Source organism: Macaca thibetana, chromosome 5 (genome assembly GCF_024542745.1).
Source record: "Macaca thibetana thibetana isolate TM-01 chromosome 5, ASM2454274v1, whole genome shotgun sequence".
NCBI lineage: Eukaryota > Metazoa > Chordata > Mammalia > Primates > Cercopithecidae > Macaca > Macaca thibetana.
The window spans coordinates 128,482,705-128,504,364 of record NC_065582.1 but is presented as its reverse complement, the minus strand read 5'-3'; the positions used below and the strand labels follow the sequence as shown (position 1 = coordinate 128,504,364).

Here is a 21,660-nt window from a genome sequence, read left to right as displayed (position 1 = left end):
TAGTTCCTAGAATAGCCCTGCCTCGTACCAATTAAAGGAGAATTTCAGGGAGTGAGACACAGGCATTTGCGTGTTTAAAAACCCTCCAGGCAATTCTGCTGTGCAGCCAAGTTTGAGAAGCAATGCCTAAGTGATTTGGGTAAACATTTAAGTACATGTCAAGGTGGTGGCACAAGGGCTTTATTTTTTCATTAGAAGAAAATACTACCAAGTGTAATATACGAAATGGGACTTTCCAATCAAATTTCTGCTTGTTTGACTCAATAAAAACAGGACGCAGGTTTTCTTTTTTCTAGGTTTTCATTGTTATCTACTCCAAGATTATTATCCACTCTTTAAATGAAAAGAAATCTACAATGCCTTGTGGGTAAGTACTAGGTACTCGGGAAGGAATGTTGTTCTGATTTCATGTTATCAATGTAATTTTGTAATAATGTTATATAAAATTTAACATTCATATTTTGTATTAAAACTTTGAACGGTAGAAGATAACCATATCTAACCCAGAAGCCTCAGCTATTTAGTTATTGGAGCAGATTAGAATTACTTCCAGGGAATATATGTACTAAAACTTTTTTCTGTTTAAAAGTATGGGATAATGAGAATTCAGTTGAAAACTGAAGTTAAAAACTACTGTGGGGCTTGATAACAATTATTTTGGTGTTTGTACTTACAATTAATGAAAGGCTGATACAGAAAAGCAGGTGTATGATATTAAATTACATGATATTTAATTTATAACACTGGAGAGGTGTTGTTTGATTTTCAATGGTAACTTCACTTGAAGGGCTCAAAGACAAAAAAAAAAAAAAAAAAAGTAAAACCTCATGTAATGGTAGTATGTGAGTGGAAACATGAGGAAACCTAAGGTGTACCAAATGAAAGTATGTGGTAAAAATTGGCTGATTCTTACAGGTAATTTATGCAATTTCTATTGTGGCTTTCTTTTACAGCTTAATTTGTAAATTAGAATAAATGGAGAAACATTAACTTTTCTTTCATTTCAAAGAACATATGTATTTTAAATAAAATTCCTAGGTAAATAAACAGCTTTTTTTCTGAAAAATTATTGTTTGAGGCTCTTATTATGTTACTCCTAACACATTTTGTAAAAACTGGGATTTTACAGAATCCACATTTAATATTAAAAGTAACACAGCTATACAAAATTTCAGTTAGACAGGAGGCACAAGCTCAAGAGATCTATTGTACAGCATGATGACTATATTTATAACAATGTATTGTATATTTGGAAATTGCTAAGATTAGATTTTAAGTGCTCTCACCACAAAAAAATTAATATGTGAGGTAATAGGTTAGTTCCTTGATTAGCCATTTTACAATGTATACTGACATCAAAACATCATGTGGTACACTGTAAGTATATATACTTAGAGTATATATACTGGCTATTCTGGCTCACTCACTAACAGTAAAGTAAATTAACTGTAGACAATAAATTGCTTTTTTTTTTTGACACAGAGTCTCACTTTGTCACCCAGGCCAGAGTGCAATTTTTAGTTGTCAATTTAAAAAATAATAAACAAAAAAATCAAAGTAATGAAACTAAAGGCAAAGAAAATAAGGAAAAGATAATATGAACCCAGTGCTTGTAGACTGCTGAAACCTCCATTTTAGATTATCACCAAAAATATTGAAGAAACAAATATATAACTGAAATTGATACATAATCGAAAAAAATACGTAAAACTTCATTTTGTGGACCTTCAGTATAGCAGCTGATAGACCAGGGTTGGAAGACCTTTTTTCCTCCATCTTCCATTGATCAGATTCAAAGAATGTTAAAGCCGCAAGAGAAAATCCTCCTACGCCCTTGATTTTAGAGGTAAGGACACAGAGGCCACCAGAAGGTTAAATGATCTGACCAGAGTGATCCTGCAAGCAACACAAGCAGGCATGAAATTTAAATCTTCAGATGTTTGGGAATGAAATCTCAAATTAAGTCAGGTGTTTTGCATAGTTTATGGTGAAAAGACAACTTTCCTTTGGTATAGCATTGCTAATTCATAAGGAGAACTTCTGTTAGGGTATGTGATTTGGATGCAAACTCTTAATTACAGAATGCAATCAGACTCTCCTCCCCAAAAAGAGAAAGTCAACCCTATTGTCTCAGGATGCTGACAGTGGAAAGAAAGGTTAGGATTTTAATTGAGAACAGCATAGGATTCAGGCTTTCTAATAGAGGATGTCTTTTATGCCCATTCAACATCCCTCTAGGGAAGCACTTCTTCCTCGATCCTGTGGTGCTGGTGGGCTGTCCCTGTCCCAGGCTCCAGGGTGGATGTAATGACCCAGGAATCAAACCACCCCTGGCTCAAATGATTGATATGTGGATGGGCAGGAGACTTAAGTGTGACCAATGTTATAACTAGAAATGTTACCAGTGCTGTCAAAAAAGGGCATTTTCTCCTATGGGTTGCTAGGTTGGTAGATAAAATTTTGGAGTTGCTGGAAGTCTTTTTTTTTTTTTTTTTTTGAGACAGAGTCTTGCTTTGTTGCCCAGGCTGGAGTGCAGTGTGTGATGGTGGCCTACTGTAGCCTCAACCTCCCAGGCTCAAGCAGTCCTCCCACCTCAGCCCCGCAAGCAGCTGGGACTACAGGTGCATGCCACCATGGCCAGCTAATTTAAAAAATTGTTTTGTACAGACAGGGTCTCACTCTGTTGCCCAGGCTGGTCTCAAACTCCTGGGCTCAAGGGATCCTTCCGCCTCAGTCTCCCAATGTGCTAAGATTACAGGTGTGAGCTGCCACGCCCCAGCTGGAAGTCATCTTTGATATCACATGCCTGAGACAGAAACCAGCTCTGAGAAAAGGAGTCTATGATAAGGGTGAGACAGTTCTGGTGATACCATTGAGCCTTGTGCCCAACTGTACCTTACTTAAGCTGGCAATTCTCAAGCTTTTTGGTTTCAGGAACCCTTACATGCTTAAAAATTATTGAAGACTCCAAAGAAATTTTATGTGTTTTGTATCGACCAATATTTGCTGTATTAGAAAATAGAAAAGAACATTTTAAAATACTTATATATTAATTCATGTAAAAATAATGGTAACTCCTTTACATGTTAAAGTAACATATTAATATTTTTATGAAAAATAATTACATTGTCTCAAACAAAAAATATTACCAAGAAGAATGGCATTGTTTCACATATTTGCAACTCTCTTTAATGGTCAGGTTAGTAGAAGGTGGTTGGATTCTACTATCTGCTTCTGTATTCAATTTGTTCGCTATCACATGGCATATAGCCACTGGAAAATTCCACTATACATTTTTGAGAGAGCAAGTGGGAAAGGTAAACAATGTCTCAGTATTATTATGAAAGTGGTTTTGACCCTGAGGACTCTTACCCTCCCAAGTTCCTGTGGGGTCATAAAACTGGTAATTGTAGGAGTGGGGTGGCTTTAGGCCACCATGAGCAGACACAGCCAGGCCTAAAGCCACCCCACTCCTACAATTACCAGTTTTATGACCCCATAGGTACCTGTTTGTTTTTTCCTTAAACCAGCTGGGGTTGAGTTTCTGCTTCCTGCAACTGAAAGAGTTTGGAGTAACACACCAGGAAACCCCTTTGTGGTTTTTCCTGGTTTGGGAGAAAATTTAGAGAGGCTTAGCACAGTACCACAAATGAAGCTTCACATTGTGTTTTTCTCTCCATTACTTCTCTCCTTCCTTCTGCCTCTAACTTAGAATTACTCCTACTTTCTTGATCAGATTCTTCCCTTCATGATAAATAGATGCAATGTAGTTTACAACTTTATTTTCTGTCTCTATATGAAAAATTCCCACTGTGAGTTATTGAGCTCACATTGCTGTTATTGGGAATACGGCCCCAGAACAGAAATCAACTCTACCGCTTGTTGAGCATCCCTACACCAAACGGTCTGTTAAATGTCATCTTCCTAATCACTGTTTTGACTTTTTAGCAATTACACATCATTGTATTTGTTAACAGCACTGAAGGAAAAATTAAGTAGATCTTTTGAAAATTCCCATTTCTTATTTTAATTTTTCTTAGTATTCCCTAATGTTTTTCTCTTTATTTTTTGCTAAAACTTTTAATGTGATTGTCAACTTACTGCATTTTTAGAAATGCTTCTAGATTGAATATTTAAGAGAGTGAAAAGTCACTGGGTTATCTCTGAAAATGAAATCACAGCGACATCTACTGGCTATTCTGGCTCACTCACTAACAGTAAAGTAAATTAACTGTAGACAATAAGTTGCTTTTTTTTTTTTGACACAGAGTCTCACTTTGTCACCCAGGCCGGAGTGCAATGGCGGTCTCAGCTCACTGCAACCTCTGCCTCCCGGGTTCAAGTGATTCTCCTGTCACAGCCTCCCAAGTAGCTGGGATTACAGGCACACACTGCCACACCCGACTACTTTTTTTTTGTATTTTAGTAGAGATGGGGTTTCACCCAGTCTGGCAATTCTCAAGCTTTTTGGTTGAGACCAGCCTGCTGGTCTCGAACTCCTCAGCTCAGGCAATCCACCCGCCTCGGCCTCCCAAAGTGTTGGATTGCAGGCATGAACCACCACGCCTGGCCTAATAAATTGTTAAATTAGAGGTTTGAAAGTTTATTTAGACTTTCTTAGAAGGCCTCAGAACAATCCTAAATAGACAAAAATCAATCTTATTTTAACGGTTGTGCAATTTCTCTAGGCAGCCTTTCACAGGCATAAAGGATCATGTCTTCATGTGTCTCCTTAAGATTGAGGATCAAAGCATGATGTCAGCTGATTAAAAAAAAAAAAAAAAAAAAAAAAAAAAAAAAAAAAAAAAAACACTGGGCACGGTGGCTCATGCTTGTAATCTCAGCACTTTGGGAGGCTGAAGTGGGTGACTCCTGAAGTGAGGAGTTTGAGATCAGCCTGGCCAACATGGTGAAAACCCATCTCTACTAAAAATACAAAAAATATTAGCGGGGTGGGGTGGTGCATGCCTGTAGTCCCAGCTACTCAAGAGGCTGAAGCAGAACACTCACTTGAACCTGGGAGGCAGAGGCTGCAGTGAGGGGAGATCATGCCACTGCACTCCAGCCTGGGTGACAGAGTGAGACTCTGTCTCAAAGAAAAAAAAAAGAAAAGAAAGATTGAGGAAAACTTTCCCAGCTGATATTCCCTCATTTCTCAACGCCATGAAGTGGATTAAATGCTTTCTCTGAAAACAGTCACTCGGAAGACGAATGAAAAAGCACAAAGATTAGATTTAAACGAATCAAGATCTACCTACTAGAACTTCCCCTGAAGCACAGGGCTCTGTAGAATGTTGTGTTCAATACCGGGGTTCTCGAGAAAGGAGGAAGAGAGGATAGATGCTGAATATGCAATTTACAGCATTTGCTTCACCAAATGTGATAAGTTGGTTGCAAAACTATAAAAACACAATCAATTCAAATTATTTGGGAATGATCTAAATGCTCCATGTCTTGACTGAAGCAGTAGTTTCACAGGTGCATATATGTATGCCACAACTCATCATATGGTACACTTTAAATGTATACAGTTTATTGAATGGAAATTATAGCTCAATAAAGTTAGTTGTTTTTTTTGTTTGTTTTTTTGTTTTTTTGAGACGGAGTCTTGCTCTGTCGCCCAGGCTGGAGTGCAGTGGCCAGATCTCAGCTCACTGCAAGCTCTGCCTCCCGGGTACACGCCATTCTCCTGCCTCAGCCTCCCGAGTAGCTGGAACTACAGGCGCCCGCCACCTCGCCTGGCTAGTTTTTTTGTATTTTTTAGTAGAGACGGCGCTTCACCGTGTTAGCCAGGATGTTCTCGATCTCCTGACCTCGTGATCCGCCCGTCTCGGCCTCCCAAAGTGCTGGGATTACAGGCTTGAGCCACTGCGCCTGGCCAGTAAAGTTAGTTTTTAAACAACTGAAGGACTTCATGGACAAATGAATAGATAGCCCAAATGCAGAATATACATGCAATGAAATATTATCCAGACTTAAAAATCAATGAAATCTGTGATCTATTGAAAGTCAGCCCTTGACACAAGGATTTGTAATACTTTTTTATTTTAAAAAATGAATGAAATTCTGATATATGCTACTACATAGATGAACCCTGAACACACTATGTTAAACCAGACACAAAAGGACAAATATTGTATGATTCCATTTATATGAGATACCTAGAGTAGTCAAACTGACAGAAAGCGAAAGTAGTATGGTGCTTTCCGGGGATGAGGGACGAGGGAATAAGGAGTTAGTATTTAATGGGTACAGAGTTTCAGTCCAGAAAAATGAAAAAGTTCTGGAGATGGATGGTGGTAATGGTGGCATAACAATATGCCTATGTAAATGCCATGGAATTATACAATTGAAAATAGTTAAAAAGATAAATTTTATGCTATGTATATTTTACCACAGTAAGTTTAAAAAGCGCCTGTAAAAGGTAAAGAAATGTAAAACATGACACTATGATTAATTAGATCATTATTCATCACTTAATCATGGTAAGCATGGTTATAGTGAAAAGTCACAAAACTGCCAGATGCATAAAGATCCAGATAATAATAATATCTGATGGCACACACTTGATATTAGATCCCTGACAGAAGTCATAACTGTTATATAAGTCATTGTAGTAGGTTATTATTTTGAAACTGTTAGAAATATATCCATAAACTCACACTATTTCTTCCTAAATAGAAGTAAAAGATCTTAATAAGAATATAACTCAGCAAAAGCAACGGCATTGAGATCTTAAACAAAAGACAGTTATGATAAAGGATAAGTTGGCTTCAAAGATGCTAATGACAATGATCTCAATGGCAGGAACAAGACCTAGAGGAGAATAGGCAATCTCCCTTTATTAGCTATCTGACTTCCATCTGCTACTTCTATCCCCTTTTTTCATCAGTCTGTAAAAGAGTTTGTCAATTTAAAAAAAAAAAAAAAAGACTTGTACTTTTAAAAACCCATATCAGTGTTGGGGGAGAGAATGATTCCAAGGAACACAAGGAACTTTCCGGGGAGACAGAAATCTTGATTGGAGTGTTCGTTACTGGGTACATACATTTCTCAAAACTCATCACTTAAAAGCACACTTAAACTCTCTCCCAGGCTGGGATATCATCTTCTCCTGCCCTGGGACAGTGTCTCCCCTAGCTCTCAGGCCTTTAAATTTAGACTAAATTACAACACCAGCTTTCCTGGGTCATCAGCTTGTAGAGGGCATGTTATGGCATTTAGCCTCCAAAATTGTGTGAGCCAATTCCTGTAACAAATCCCCCTCCCCCATCTCTCTGTCTCTGTCCCTCTCTGTCTTTTTCTCTCTCTCCCTACTCTGTAATAAATACCCCCACCTCTGTCTCTCTCTCTCTCTCAATTTATATACACATAAAATTGAGGATTTTTCAGACCTTTGAAAGAAACAAACCACAGATTCAAAAAGCCCAATAAATTATAGACAGGACAGTAAAAATAATTACACACTAATACAACACAAAGAAAAGAACTTACATATGTTTTCTTGCTTTATTCATCTGTTTATTTTTTGGTTGTTTACTCATTGATTTTCTTGTTTTAAAACATGTATTTTCTTTGCTGTTGAAGGTTTCCATCATGTTTATACCTCTACTAATGTTACCTTTATTTAAGCATTCCAAAACAATCTGTGAATCAAAATTTATACGCTGTCAATTTGAATATTTTCCCTTCATAGAAAATAAATGGTTAATCTTGTACTACTTCCATTTTCTAAACCCATATCTAAAAGGCATTCGTTGGTTTTGTCTAGGATTATAAACTATACCATTGTGATAACAATATAAATGATTTTACTGAAGATTGTTATTTATTTATTTACTTATTTATTTATTTTGAGACAGAGTCTCACTCTGTCACCCAAGCTGGAGTGCAGTGGCGCAATTTCGGCTCACTGTAACCTCTACCTACCGGGTTCAAGCAATTCTCCTGCCTGAGTAGCTGGGATTACAGGCACACACCACCTCGCCCAGCTAATTTTTTGTATTTTTGGTAGAGATGGGGTTTCACCATGTTGGCCAGGCTGGTTTCAAACTCCTGACCTCAAGTGATCCACCTGCCATAGCCTCCCAAAGTGCTGGCTGGGATTATAGGCAAGAGCCACTGCGCCCAGCCTGTTATTCTTCTTTTAAATTTTTATTTTTAAAAGAAAATAGAGACAGAGTCTCTCTATGTTGCCCGAGCTGGTCTCAAACTCCTAGTTTCAAGCAATCCTCCTGCTTCAGCCTCCCAAAGTGTTGGGATTATAGGTGTGAGCCACTAGGCCCGGCCAAGATTGTCTTTAGCATTCTATTAAATATTTTGTCATCATATCGACAAGAAAAAAATTTGATTTTTATGATTTCCACACACAAAAAGTACACTTAAAATGAATGAATTGGCTGGACGCAGTGGCTCATGCCTGTAATCCCAGCACTTTGGGAGGCTGAGGCAGGCGGATCACAAGGTAAGGAGATTGAGACCATCCTGGCTAACACAGTGAAACGCCGTCTCTAATAAAAGTAAACAGAAAAAAGAAAATAAATTAGCTGGGCATGGTGGCGGACGCCTGTAGTCCCAGCTACTCAGGAGACTGAGGCAGGAGAATGGCATGAACCCGGGAGGCGGAGCTTGCAGTCACAGCTCTCCAGCCTGGGCGACAGAGCGAGACTCAGTCTCCCCCCGCAAAAAAAACTGTATTGGAAGTGAAGTATAACTCAAAAAAGTTGAGTTTTAAAACTGCAATCGGCTCCAAAGAACAAAAACATTTCTACTCTTTAAATTAAGATGGCATATGAAAAGTCTTCTTTTAAAACTAATTCAAAAGTAGTCCCATATTAGAAATTACTCACGCTGCCAAGATACGTTCCCAGAAATACAATCACAATTCCTCCTGGAAATGCTGTTCCTCAGAGAGTCACGTGGCTGCTCCCTGCCTCCTTCAAGGTTCTGCTCACACCTGGAGGGGCTCCTCTCTGCTCTGTTTCTATACTGCAACAGTGAAACAGCAAAAGAACTAACATGACTAACTCCATTTTTTATTTAAGGGGATACCCATTCCTGCAAATGGGCTAGGATAATTTTAGAACACTAAGATACAATGCAAAAACTGCAATCATGTAGTCTTAGAAACTAACCCTAGGATTAAAGAAGTAGTATATAAACAGCTATGTTTTGTTAGATTTACAGAAACAAGGAGGTTTGGTTATTGTTACATGAGAGAATGTTACCTAAGGACAAAGAAGTTTCACACACTTCCCCTGGACCCTTATTGGTGCCCAGATGTCTGCGGTTCCCTGTCACTTAAAAGACAAGGCAAAGCTCGCATAATTCTAAGATGGTTCTTTAGGACATTGGTCTGCATCTTCTTTGTTTCCTGGCTCCCCAAAATAAAGTCACTTTCCTTCCTCCACCTCCTTGTCTCTTGACTGATTGATGTCATGTGGCAAGAACAAGAAGTTTGGACTAAGTCACAATCCATCCCACACTTCCTCTTCTCCTTCCCTGCTTCCTTTGTCCCCATGACATTTACCACCTTCTAGTACATTAATTCTGTCGCGGTGATTATTTATGATCTGTCCCCCACCACTGAAATGTAAGTAACATGAGGGCAGGGTTTTGGTCCATTTTGTTCACTGATGTTCCTGATACACAGTTGGTGCTCAATAAATATTTGTTGTTTGAACTCAAGCTTTCTAATTAGATATATTTCTCTCCTTGTGTTGCTGGTAGAGAGAAGAAAGTCAGAACATTAACTACATGGTCTTTTAATATTTTATGCTCCATGTACTTGCAAAGTGTATTAGAGATGACTTGCCACTTATCCCCTCCACAATATATATTGATGACTTCTATATGTCCAACTCTGTACTGGGCACTGGGAAAAAGCAGATGCCCAATACAATGTACAACAGAAAGTTTTAAACCATAGTCAGGAAAGGAAAATATCTATTCCCCTAATCCAGGCTGCTATGTAATTCTGCTTTAACACTGTATTTAGTTTTGAAGATCTTTGGCCAAAGAAAAGTTTCAAGGTCTAAATCATAAAGGAAACACAATGGTTAAAGTAATTTCACATAATCTATACCATATGCTAAATTAAAATACGTGTTTTTTTCCTGTTTACAAAACTGGTTATGTCGGATGAAGCAAGACTATTTTTGAACTTAGCAAATTGTGAATTAAATTTTAAGTGACCCTATATATGCATCAAGTATATGATGTCTGAAGTACTTTTCTGACACAATTTTAACAGAAATTTTTGTACTAAGATAGTTCTACACTTTGATTTTATAGAGTCATAGGGTTTTGTGGGTTTTTTTTTTTCCGTTAGAAAAGCCCCTTCTGATATTTCTACATCTCACATTTTGCAGATGAAAATACTAACACTTTGGAAGTTCAAACGGCTTGCCCAAGCTAGTGCCAAAGCTCAGATCAGGCCTGGGTTCTAGGTTCCTGAGCCTTCCGTAAATTGACAAAGTCTTAACTGCATCCTCACAAAACCCAGCCACCATTTGGATTGACATTAGGAGGGACACTGGTTCCTTGAGGGCAGAAACTGGAGCTTCTTTGTATCTCCCCAGTGTCCAGCACAGGGTCTAGTGCACAATAGGAACCAGTAAGGGGAGACACAACAACCTTGGACCTAGGTGAGGACCCTTACTAAAAGAGCTCTTGGTGACTTGGGCCCTAAATGACCACAATGCCCCAACCTCTGCTTGTTCATCCACTCGGCTCAGTCCTCACTGGCCTCTGGGTTGATTTTTCAAACCAACCAACCAAATGCCTGAAAAGCTCTGTCCCACAATATCCACACAGATCCCTTCCCCCAGCCCTACAAGTCACTTTTGAATGTCACTTTATCAATGAGGTCTTCTCAAGACCACACTATGAAACGGCAACTCCACACTCCCTACCTCTGTCTCCACAACTTATCCCCATCTGGCATATTTGAACTTATCTATTCGTGCATTGCTCATCTTCCTCTACAAGAATGTAAGCACTACTAGGGTAGGGACTGTATTTGTTCCCTGCTTTATTTTTGCAACCTACACATAGCGTGTTGTAGGTGCCCTATAAACATGGGTGGAATGAATGAATGAATGGAAAAGGACTTTGGATTCCTTTCTTGATCTTTTAATTCTTTATTTAAAAAGCTAAGAAGCTGTTTTTAATACAATATTTAAAAAATGTTGTAAAACTGCAGGACACTTCAAAATGTGATGATTTTATAGTAAAATCAGCGGCACACAACTTTTCGTACACATATGTGGTTGTAGATAATTTCATGCCACACTAATTAACACACCTTTCAATTAAAGACGTTGAAAAGAAAAAAAACCTTTTTGTGTGCGTCCAGGGTACAAGCACAAAATGAGACATCAATGGAAACCATGTATTAGGTATGGAAAATATTTTTCTGTCATTGAACACTCATGTTTTGATATAAAAAAGAAAAAATTAGAAATTGCTTTTCGTGTAACCACAAAACCTAAATTATTTACCTTTCCATGTAATACTTATTATTTCCTGTTAAAATGCTCGATTCTGTAGGTAATCCTAGATCTCTCTGAGCCAATATATGGATTAACTTAAATTACAAAGATATGATAAACAATTTTTGTCATTTAATCTATTTTTATTAAAATTTATAGCTACATTATTTAATGTAAGACTAATATTTCTAATTAACTTATACATAAAAAGTTATTTGCTGTAGGTGTCTGCACAATGTGATTGCTAGTAGAATTAAACGCCGCAGGCTGCATCTATCAGACACTGGCCTTTCTGGACGCGTTCCATTTGATCGATAATTTGGGCAGCAAAAATCTGATAAATTTTATATTAGAGATAACGACAGAGGGTAACTGTAGCACAGCGGAGGGAACAAGTCTCCAGAGGCAGAAGGGTCAGCTATGCCGAGAACACGTTTGAACTTGAAAAACATTCGGGGACTGAGAAAACAGAGCTGCAAAATGTGAATTCTGTTAACTTGAAATGTTCAAACTGGAATGTGAGGAGTGGCAATGGGAGGTGGGTTTGAGGTGGGGTGAGGTGGGGGTGTCAGAGGAGGAAGCCCGGTGGGCAACACCAGATTGGGCTTGACTCTTAGGCAGGTAAGAGCTCGGACTGGTGCGGGTCAGTGAGTTATCTGGGAAGACCACGGTGGGGGCAGCTACGACAGTGGTCCGAGGCGCTGGGGTGGGGGCAGGAGTATGGCCGGAGACCAGTTAGGAGGCTGTGGGAGAAGCGGCAGAAGGCGCCGGGTGCAGGCCCGAACCCAGGGTAGTTTCTGGGGCAGGGCTCCAGGATTTGTCTACCGGCTGGGTCCACCCCCGCTCCTTAGGGCGCCCGGGTGGTAGTGGGGACTTTGGCGCTCGGTTGCCCCGGAGACGGCGTCCGGCGGGCGGAGTCGCAGGCGCGGGAGGGGGTCCCCGCCTGGTAGCGACCAAGAACCCCCCAAGCACCCCCCTCCTACCCTCCCCCGACTACGAAGCCTCGCAGAGCGTCCTAACCGTCGCCCTTGCGGCTCGTGCAGACCTGGCAGCGTCCCGAGCGCCGCAGCCGCGAGGAGGGACGGGCGCGGGGGAGGGGCGCGGGCAGCTTCCGGCGCCGCCGCTGAGGAGGAGGAGGAGCCGCCCCCGCCGCCTCCGCAGGCCTTAGGGGCGGAGAGTGGGGAGCCGCCCCGTCCCAGCCGCCAGGTCGACGCCGGTGGGGCCGCTGCGCCCGCCGGCGCCCCGCGGAGATGTGGCCGGTGTCTTAGGATTAGGTGTTGGTTGCAGGTACAGGCGGGGCGCGGCCCGTGAGACGAGGATGGTGGGGTGGGAGTGGGGTTCTTCTGAGGACCCGGAGCGACTCGTGTTCATTTTCTGGAATCTTCCAGTGCCTCGTGTTTGTTCTGCACATGGTAGATGCCCAATAAATTGTTTCTTTACTGGAATGAACTGCTGTTGTTTTCGGGGATCGCAAGACCCCTGGGGACGGTGGCGCTGAAACCTGGACCTTGAAGAACAAAATAATTTGATTTGTGGGGAAGAGAATCACCGAGTAACCTGTCCCAACATGACTGCCAACTGTATCTGCCGCGCCGCCGCGAACAGGGGGAGGACATGGGGAAGACTTGGCGGTAAAAGAGGACAGCCTCGCATCCGAGACGGAATGGTGTTAAACGCCGGCGCGAGGTCCCTTAGAGCTTGAGCCTTGTCTGTAAACCACATGTGGGGGTCAGAGCTTTCCCCCATTATCAGCATCAATCAGCGGCACAATGAATTCTGGAAAGTCTCCATCCTTTTCCACAGCAGTCTGCTCCAGGCCCCACTCAGGCTGCTCCAGGTTTTGTTTGTGCCTCATGCTGAACTCCAAGGTCAGGGGAAAGTAGAAGTGAGGTAGGCTGTTGCCCAGGTTTTTTGACTGGCAACCAGTTCTTGCTGCTTCTCTCAGCTGCCGATTAAGGTCAGGGCGGGGGTTTGGCGGGGGGAAGGACCAGGGCTTCCACATATCCCAGAGACATGCTGGGTAGTACTGTTTCTCTGCGGAAACTCATCAGGTAGGGGTGGAGGAGTAGTGAGAGAGATGTGGTCCTCCTATCTCCGTACTGCGCTCATTGTTTTTAATCTTGGTATGGTTATCTTACTTGTGTTGTGGGTGAAATGGTTTCCATGCCATAGAGATGATATTATACTCCCAAAACAAATTGAAGACAGCAATTTATTTGTATGTATGCAAAGCTCTTATTGTTGTTGTGCATTTACAATGAGTACTCAGTGTTATCTAGAATGTAATGAGTGAGCCACTTTAGACCTCCACCGTTTATTAAACAGGGCCTCTTGTGATCCACCCGTCCCCCAGCTAGGAGGCCCCAAATTATATGGTAGGCTGAGCAGTGGCCACTCAAATATATCAGGTCCTAATCCCTGAAACCTGTATATGTTACCTTATAAGGGAAAAGTGCCTTTGCATATGTGATTAAGTACCTTGAAATGGAGAGATTACCGTGAATTATCTAGGTGGATCCTAAATGCAAACGCAAAGGTCCTGAGAGAGAGAGAGAAGCAGACTTGATACAGGCTGAAGAGAAGGCAATGTGACCACAAAGGCAGATACTGGAGTGATGTGGCCACAAGTCACCAAATGCCCGGCAGCCAATAGAGCTAGAAGAGACAAGGAACTGATTCTCTTGCAGAGCCTCCAAAGGTGGAGGGAGCCCTGCCAACGCTATGCTTTCTTCCCCATGAGACTGATTTTGGACTCCTGGCCTCCACAATTATGAAAGAATAAGTTGCTGCTGTTTTAAGCTACCGAGTTTGTGATGATTTGTTATGGAAACTGTAGGGAACTAATACATATAAGCGTGCTCATAAATCACATAGCATACTGTACTGATGAGTAGTTTACAGGTCTTCAGCTGGGGCAGTAGTGGGGTACAATACTGGAGATCACTGTATATTTATCTGAATCCTGTAAATCCTAACGAAAGTATTTGAATAGGGAATCTGATAAGAAAAGAAATTTAAGTGGTGCATAGGAAGGAGGTAGTCTGGCATTTAAAGCAATTTTTTAAGAGTATTCCTATTAAAATATCACTATTTGCTCTGGCTAAACAGAATAAAGGTAAAAAGTGGCAAAGGCTTTGTCCTTACCTTAGCTGAATCATTATTGGTTATCCATCATATGTATATTAAGTAAAAGTTGCAGACACCTGGGGATTGAGGTCCAGGCCTGGGGAAAAGAGGGAATGCAGAAGTGCTTCCATGTGTTAAAATATGGCTAAAAGCAACCACTAGTCATCTGGAATAAAGACACTTTGGAGTTTTCAGGATACAGGAAAATTCAGTGTTCAAGTTTAGTGATTCACTTCGGGGACCCAGACAGCTAATTTACATTTCCCACTTTCCTTGATATGGTTTGGCTGTATCCCCACCCACATCTCATCTTGAATTGTAGCTCCCACAATTCCCTGTGGGAGGGACCCAGTGAAAGGTAATTGAATCATGGGGGCAGGTCTTTCCTGTGCTGTTCTCGTGATAGTGAATAAGCCCCACAAGATCTGATGGTTTTATAAAGGGGAGTTCCCCTGCACAAACTCTCTCTTGCCTGCCGCCACATAAGACTTCCCTTGCTTTTCCTCTGTGATCGTGACACCTCCCCAGTCATGTGAAACTGAGTCCAATAAATCTCTTTTTTCTTTATAAATTACCCAGTCTTGGGAATGTCTTTGTCAGCAGTGTGAAAACAAACTAACACACTCCCCACATCTGCTTGCTTTTCAAACTGCTTTATAAGGTATAATTTACATACCATAAAATTCATCTGTTTGAAGTGGACAGTCCAGTGATTTTTAATAAACTTACTGAATTGTACAATCACCACACAGTTCAGTTTTAGAACATTTCCATCATCCAAAAATGATCCCTTGTACCCATCTGTAGTCAATCCCCATTCTCAACCCCAGCACTATCTACTTTTAATGTCTGACCTACTTCAGAGTTGGGTTTTAGTCCCTTTATTGGACTGCTCCAATGGATTTATGACTACTGGCCCCAGCTTCTCCTAGTGTATACTGGAGGATCATATGCCCTTGATTAAAATCCTCCAGCGCTTTGCGTTGCATTTAGAATAAGCCCCAAAGTCTTCAGTATGTGGCCTTTTCAAGGATCCATGAGCTCTACCTCCACCAACCTCACTAACATCTTCTCAGGATAGTGTAGGAAAGGAAGTGATAAGCACAGTGTTCCTTTTGGCATTACACACAGTTGGCCTCCATTAGAAGCCCTCTCATCCCCACTTAGCTACCCTGCAACCTCATTAGCCTTCTTCATTGGGAGTCAGTGAACACTGAGCTCTTCTCATCTTTGGGCCTTTGTGATGGCATTTCCTTTTAAGAAGTTACCCTGGCCCTTGTGAGGCTGACTCCTTTCTGTCATTCAATTCAATGCCACCTCCTTAGAAAGGCCTTCCCTCACCTACCCTAACTAGAGGGGCTGTGTTAGTCTGTTTTCACGCTGCTAAGACATACCTGAGAGTGGGAAGAAAAAGAGGTTTAATTGGACTTACAGTTCCACATGGCTGTGGAGGCCTCAGAATTATGGTGGGAGGTGAAAGGCACTTCTTACATGGCAGCAGCAAGATAAAATTACCTCCCCCTGGGTCCCTCCGACAACACGTGGGAATTCTGAGAGATACAATTCAAGTTGAGATTTGGGTGGGGACACAGGCAAACCATATCATTCCACCCCGGCCCCTCCAAATCTCATATCCTCATATTTCAAAACCAATCATGCCTTACCAGCAGTCCCCCAAAGTCTTAACTTATTTCAGCATTAACCCAAGTCAGCAGTCCAAAGTCTCATCTGAGATGAGCCAAGTCCCTTCTGCCTACGAGCCTGCAAAATAAAAAACAAGCTAGTTACTTCCTCAATACAATGAGGGCTGTGTTGGGTAAATACAGCCATTCCAAATGGGAGAAATTGGCCAAAACAAAGGAGTTACAGGGCCCATGCAAATCCGAAATCCAGCAGGGTAGTCAAATTTTAAAGCTTCAAAATGATCTCCTTTGACTCCAGGTCTCACATCAAGGTCAACCTGATGCAAGAGGTGGGTTCCCATGGTCTTGGACAGCTCCAACCCCTGTGACTTTGCAGGGTACAGCCTTCCTCCCAGATGCTTTCATGGGCTGGTGTTGAGTGTCTGCAGCTTTTCAGATGCATGGTGCAAGGTGTTGGTGGATCTACCATTCTGGGGTCTGGAGGATGATGGCCCTCTTCTTACAACTCCACTAGGCAGTGCCCCAGTAGGGACTCTGTGTGGGGGTTCTGACCCCACATTTCCCTTCAGCACTGCCCTAGCTGAGGTTCTCCATAAGGGCCCCACCCCTACAGCAAACTTTTGCCTGGGCATCCAGGCATTTCCATACATCTTCTGAAATACAGCAGAGGTTCCCAAACCTCAATTCTTGAGGCCTATGCACCTGCAGGCTTAATACCACATGGAAGCTGCCAAGGCTTGGGGCTTCCACTCTCTGAAGCCACAGCCCGAGGTGCACATTGACCCCTTTCAGCCATGATTGGAGCAGCTGGGACACAGGGCGCCAAGTCCCTAGGCTGCACCCAGCACAGGGACCCTGGGCTCAGCCCACGAAACCACTTTTTTCTCCTGGGCCTCTGGGCCTGTGTTGGGATGGGCTGCCATGAAGGTCTCCGACATGGCCCGGAGACATTTCCCCATGGTCTTGGGGATTAACATTACACTCCTTGCTACTTATGTAAATTTCTGCAGCCGGCTTGAATTTCTCCCCAGAAAATGGATTTTTCCTTTCTATCACATAGTCAGGCTGCAAATTTTCCAAACTTTTATGCTCTACTTCCCTTATAAAACTGAATGGCTTTTAACAGTACCCAGGTCATCTCTCGAATGGTTTGCTGCTTAGAAATTTATCCTGCCAGATACCCTAAATCATCTCTCTCAAGATTAGAGTTCCACAGATCTTTAGAGAAGGGGCAAAATGCTACCAGCCTCTTTGCTAAAGAATAGCAAGAGTGACCTTTGCTCTAGTTCCCAACAAGTTCCTCATCTCAATCTGAAACCACCTCAGCCTGGACCTTATTGTCCGTATTGTTATTGGCATCTTGGGCAAAGCCATTCGACAAGTCTCTAGGAAGTTCACATTTTCCTGTCTTCTTCTGAGCCCTCAAAACTGTTCCAATCTCTGCCTGTTACCCGGTTCCAAAGTCACGCCCACATTTTCGGGTATCTTTTCAGCAACACCCCACACTACTGGTACCAATTTACTGTATTAGTCCATTTTTACGCTGCTGATAAAGATATACTGGGAAGAAGAAAAAGAGGTTTAATTGGAGTTACAGTTCCACATGGCTGGGGAGGTCTCAGAATCATAGCAGGAGACGAAAGGCACTTCTTACATGGCAGCAGCAAGAGAAAATGAAGAAGCAAAAGTGGAAACCCCGATAACCCCATCGGATCTCATGAAATTTAGTCACTATCACAAGAATAGCACAGGAAAGACCGGCCTCCATGATTCAATTACCTCCTCCTTGGTCCCTCCCATGCACGTGGGAATTCTGGGTGATGCTCTTCAAGTTGAGATTTGGGTGGGGACACAGCCAAACCATATCAGGAGTCTCAACTCCATCTCTCTGTATACCACTATCCTGTGTTATTTTCTTTATTGTACTTGACAACTCCCCAAAATTATATTTGTGATTTTTTTGCCCCTTAGTGCCTTTCTTTCCGCATTGGAATATAAGTTAATGAGGATAGAAACTTGATTGGTCTTGATTTTAAACAGCTCTATTTCTAGTATTTATAGAAACACTATATTCATAGCAATAACATATTGTAAACTATCTAAATGCCAGCAACAGTCTAATTAATAGTTATCAAAGGCTTGCTATGTGCGCTGCTCCATGTGCTAAGTGCTTTGTATGCATGAATTCTTTAGTTGAAGCTTGCCACTTTTGATAGGGGAAGAGTAAGGAGAGCATGTCCTTCAAATACAGTCCTCTGCATTATTTTTTCAGAGACATTGGGTAGTTTTCTTTTTTTCTTATTAGAATGCTGAAATTTAAAACTGGATCAATGTGCATTGCCACCAGTAATATCCCTAAAAGCCAAACTGGAGAGGTTTTTGCCAGGAGGTTAAGGAGGGACAAAAAGAACAGTACAAATAAAAACAGAGTCCTAAAAGAGCATGACCCACTGAGGGCATAGCAAGTAACACATCTATTGGGGCACAGTGTATGTCAGGGAGTGGCCAGAGAATGAACTGGTAAGTGGGTTAGGCCAGATCTAAAGGGCAAGCCTAAGAGTGCTAGTCTTAGTTCAAACCTTAGTCTTTGAGCAAGACAGCAAGATGGCTCTGGTTTTATAGGAAACTTTTAATGATTTTAAGAGACTAAAACTAGAAACATCATTTTGAGATACTTTGTAGTAGGCCTGTTAAGAACTGATGAAAGCATAAAAATACAATGGGAGTAAAATGAACTAAGTTGCATATTCAAGGATTTTGTCCTTATGACTTGTGACCCTACCTAAGTCTTCTTTACTGAGTTAAAAGATAATACATATTTAAACTTAACAGAATATGGTGATTAATTGGATATGGAATTTGAATTGATGAAGATATTTCAAATACCCAAGAAAGAAGGTTTAGTGAGATGAAGAGAGAAGATTTGGGATAAGATGAATTTAATACTACTGTAAACATATATGCAGAAATGTTAAAGGAAAAAAACTTAGCTGTGAATGGTGGCTCATCCCTGTCCTAGCACTTTGGGAGGCTGAAACAGACAGATCCCCTGAGTTCAGGAGTTCAAGACCAGCCTGGCAACATGGCAAAACCCCGTCTCTACTAAAAATACAAAAATTAGCCAGGCGTGGTGGCGTGCAGCTGTAGTCCCAGCCACCTGGGGGGCTGAGGTGGGAGGATCGCTTGAGCCACCACTGCACTGCAGCCTGGATGACAAAGTGAGACCCTATCTCAAAAAAAAAAAAAAAAAAAAAAAAAGAAAAAAGAAAAGTTAAAACTTTATTTTAATTTTAGAGCCAAACATTTTTAACAAAATAGCATGAGACTTGCTGGAAGCAGTAGAATTGTTCCTATCTAGCTTTGCTGTTGACTGACATCACCTGTGCGAAGTCATATTTTGGGTCAGCTTTTTGTTGGATGTTTTCCATGGGAAATCATAGAATGTCCAAATTGGAGAAGATTTTAGAGATTTTCTAGTCCAACACTCTACCCAAGAAAGAATACCAGTGGCAGTTGCCCTTTCAACAAGTGCTCACCCATTCTTACCTTCAACACCTCTCAAGGAAGCCCTCCAGGTATATATTCAGGGTACTGTAGTCTTTAGAAAATCCATCTCCACCTTGAACTAAACTCTGCCTCTCTTTACTTCTGTTCATTAGTCTGAATTCTGCACATAGAATATATTCATTTTTTTCTTTTTCTTTCTTTTTTTTTTTTTTTTTTTTGAGACGGTGTCTCGCTTTGTCGCCCAGGCTGGAGTGCAGTGGCGCTTCTCGGCTCACTGCAAGCTCCGCCTCCCGGGTTCACGCCATTCTCCTGCCTCAGCCTCCGAGTAGCTGGGACTACAGGTGCGCACCACCACGCCCGGCTAATTTTTTGTATTATTAGTAGAGACAGGGTTTCACCGTGTTAGCCAGGATGGTCTCAATCTCCTGATCTCGTGATCCGCCCGCCTCTGCCTCCCAAAGTGCTGAGATTACAGGCGTGAGCCACCGCGCCCAGCTTCTTTTTCTTTTTTTTTTTTGAGACAAGGTCTCACTCTGTTGCCCAAGCTGGAGTGCAGTGGCGTGATCATGGCTCACTGCGGCCTCAACCTCCTGGGCTGAGGTGATACTCCCACCTCAGCCTCCTGAGGAGCTGGGACTATAGGTATGGCCCACCACACCCAGCTAATTTTTAAAATTTTTTGTAGAGGCACGATCTCACTATATTGTCCAGGCTGGTCTCAAACTCCTGAGCTCAAGCAATTCTCCCTCCTTGGCCTCCCAAAGCGCTGGGATTACAGGCTCATTCATTTTTTAAATGTGAAAAAGCTGCTTACATTCCACCAAGATATTCCAAAAATCTTGGTTGTTTATCATTTCAGTATACCTGTTTAAAATATACAGACCTGTTTTGACTCACCAGACAGAAGTTTCTCTACCCAATTACTTCTCTAACCAAGTACAAGTGATGTTGCCTGGTCAAAAGCATTTCCAAACAGTGAAAAACAGTTAAAATGTCAGAAGATATTTAGCTGGTCTATTTAACTCAGTTTGGACTGTATCTGGAGAAAAGTCAGGTCAGAGAATATTGATATTAGGTCATATGTGCGTATAAGTTTACTTGCTACATTATCTTGATAGTGCCAGTGAGATCTGTACCAGTAAAATTAGAATTGGGCCAATAGAGAGCGTATAATTAAACACATTTTGTTGTAAAAACGTGATTTAGATAAGTGCTATAGGCTATTTTTTTTCTTTGAGACGGCGTCTCGTTCTGTCACCCAGGCTGCAACCTCTGCCTCCCATGTTCAAGCAGTTGTCCTGCCTCAGCCTCCAAAGTAGCTAGGATTACAAGCATATGCCACCACACCCAGCTAATTTTGTATTTTTAGTAGAGATGGGATTTCCCCATGTTGGTCTCGAATTCCTGGCCTCTAGTGATGCGCCCACCTCAGCTTCCCAAAGTACTGGCATAACAGGCTTACACCACGCCTGGCCTATAGGCTGTTTTTTAAAATTTTTTTTTGTAGAGGCAAGGTCTTACTATGTGGCCCAGGCTGATCTCAAACTCCCGGCCTCAAGCAATCTTCCTACCTCAACCTCCCAAAGTGTTGGGATTACAGGTATTAGCCACCATGCCTGGCCTGCTGTAGGCTATTAAAATGTACTTTCACATAAAAGGAAAAAATAACACTTGTTGTTGCCATTGTTATATGTGTGTTTTACATATTGTCAGTATCTTCAGTGATGAACATGAATTTGTAAATTGAACTTTTGAAATAATAAATTTCAGTTAATGAAATATATATAAATGAGCAGATTTTAAATATTTTGTTTTTTCAGGTATTAATAGAATAAGTGAAAATAAGAATATCCAGAAGTTAAGGTAACTTTTGTTTTACTTCTAGTTATATT

At 41.5% G+C, this 21,660-nt stretch overlaps 1 protein-coding gene across 2 annotated transcripts in view; it reads left to right on the top strand.

Moving 5' to 3' along the window:
- The first annotated feature begins 12,598 nt into the window (after positions 1–12,598).
- Positions 12,599–21,660, top strand: part of CCDC158 (coiled-coil domain containing 158) — a 116,056-nt gene continuing 106,994 nt past the window's right edge. Inside the window, exons 1-2 of one of the 2 annotated variants that reach the window (XM_050790822.1) lie at positions 12,599–12,779; positions 21,589–21,631. The gene's annotated coding sequence lies outside the window, so the exon portion shown is untranslated. Of the gene's footprint in view, positions 12,780–21,588; positions 21,632–21,660 lie in introns of those variants that run through there. The other variant, XM_050790823.1, reaches the window with a different exon arrangement.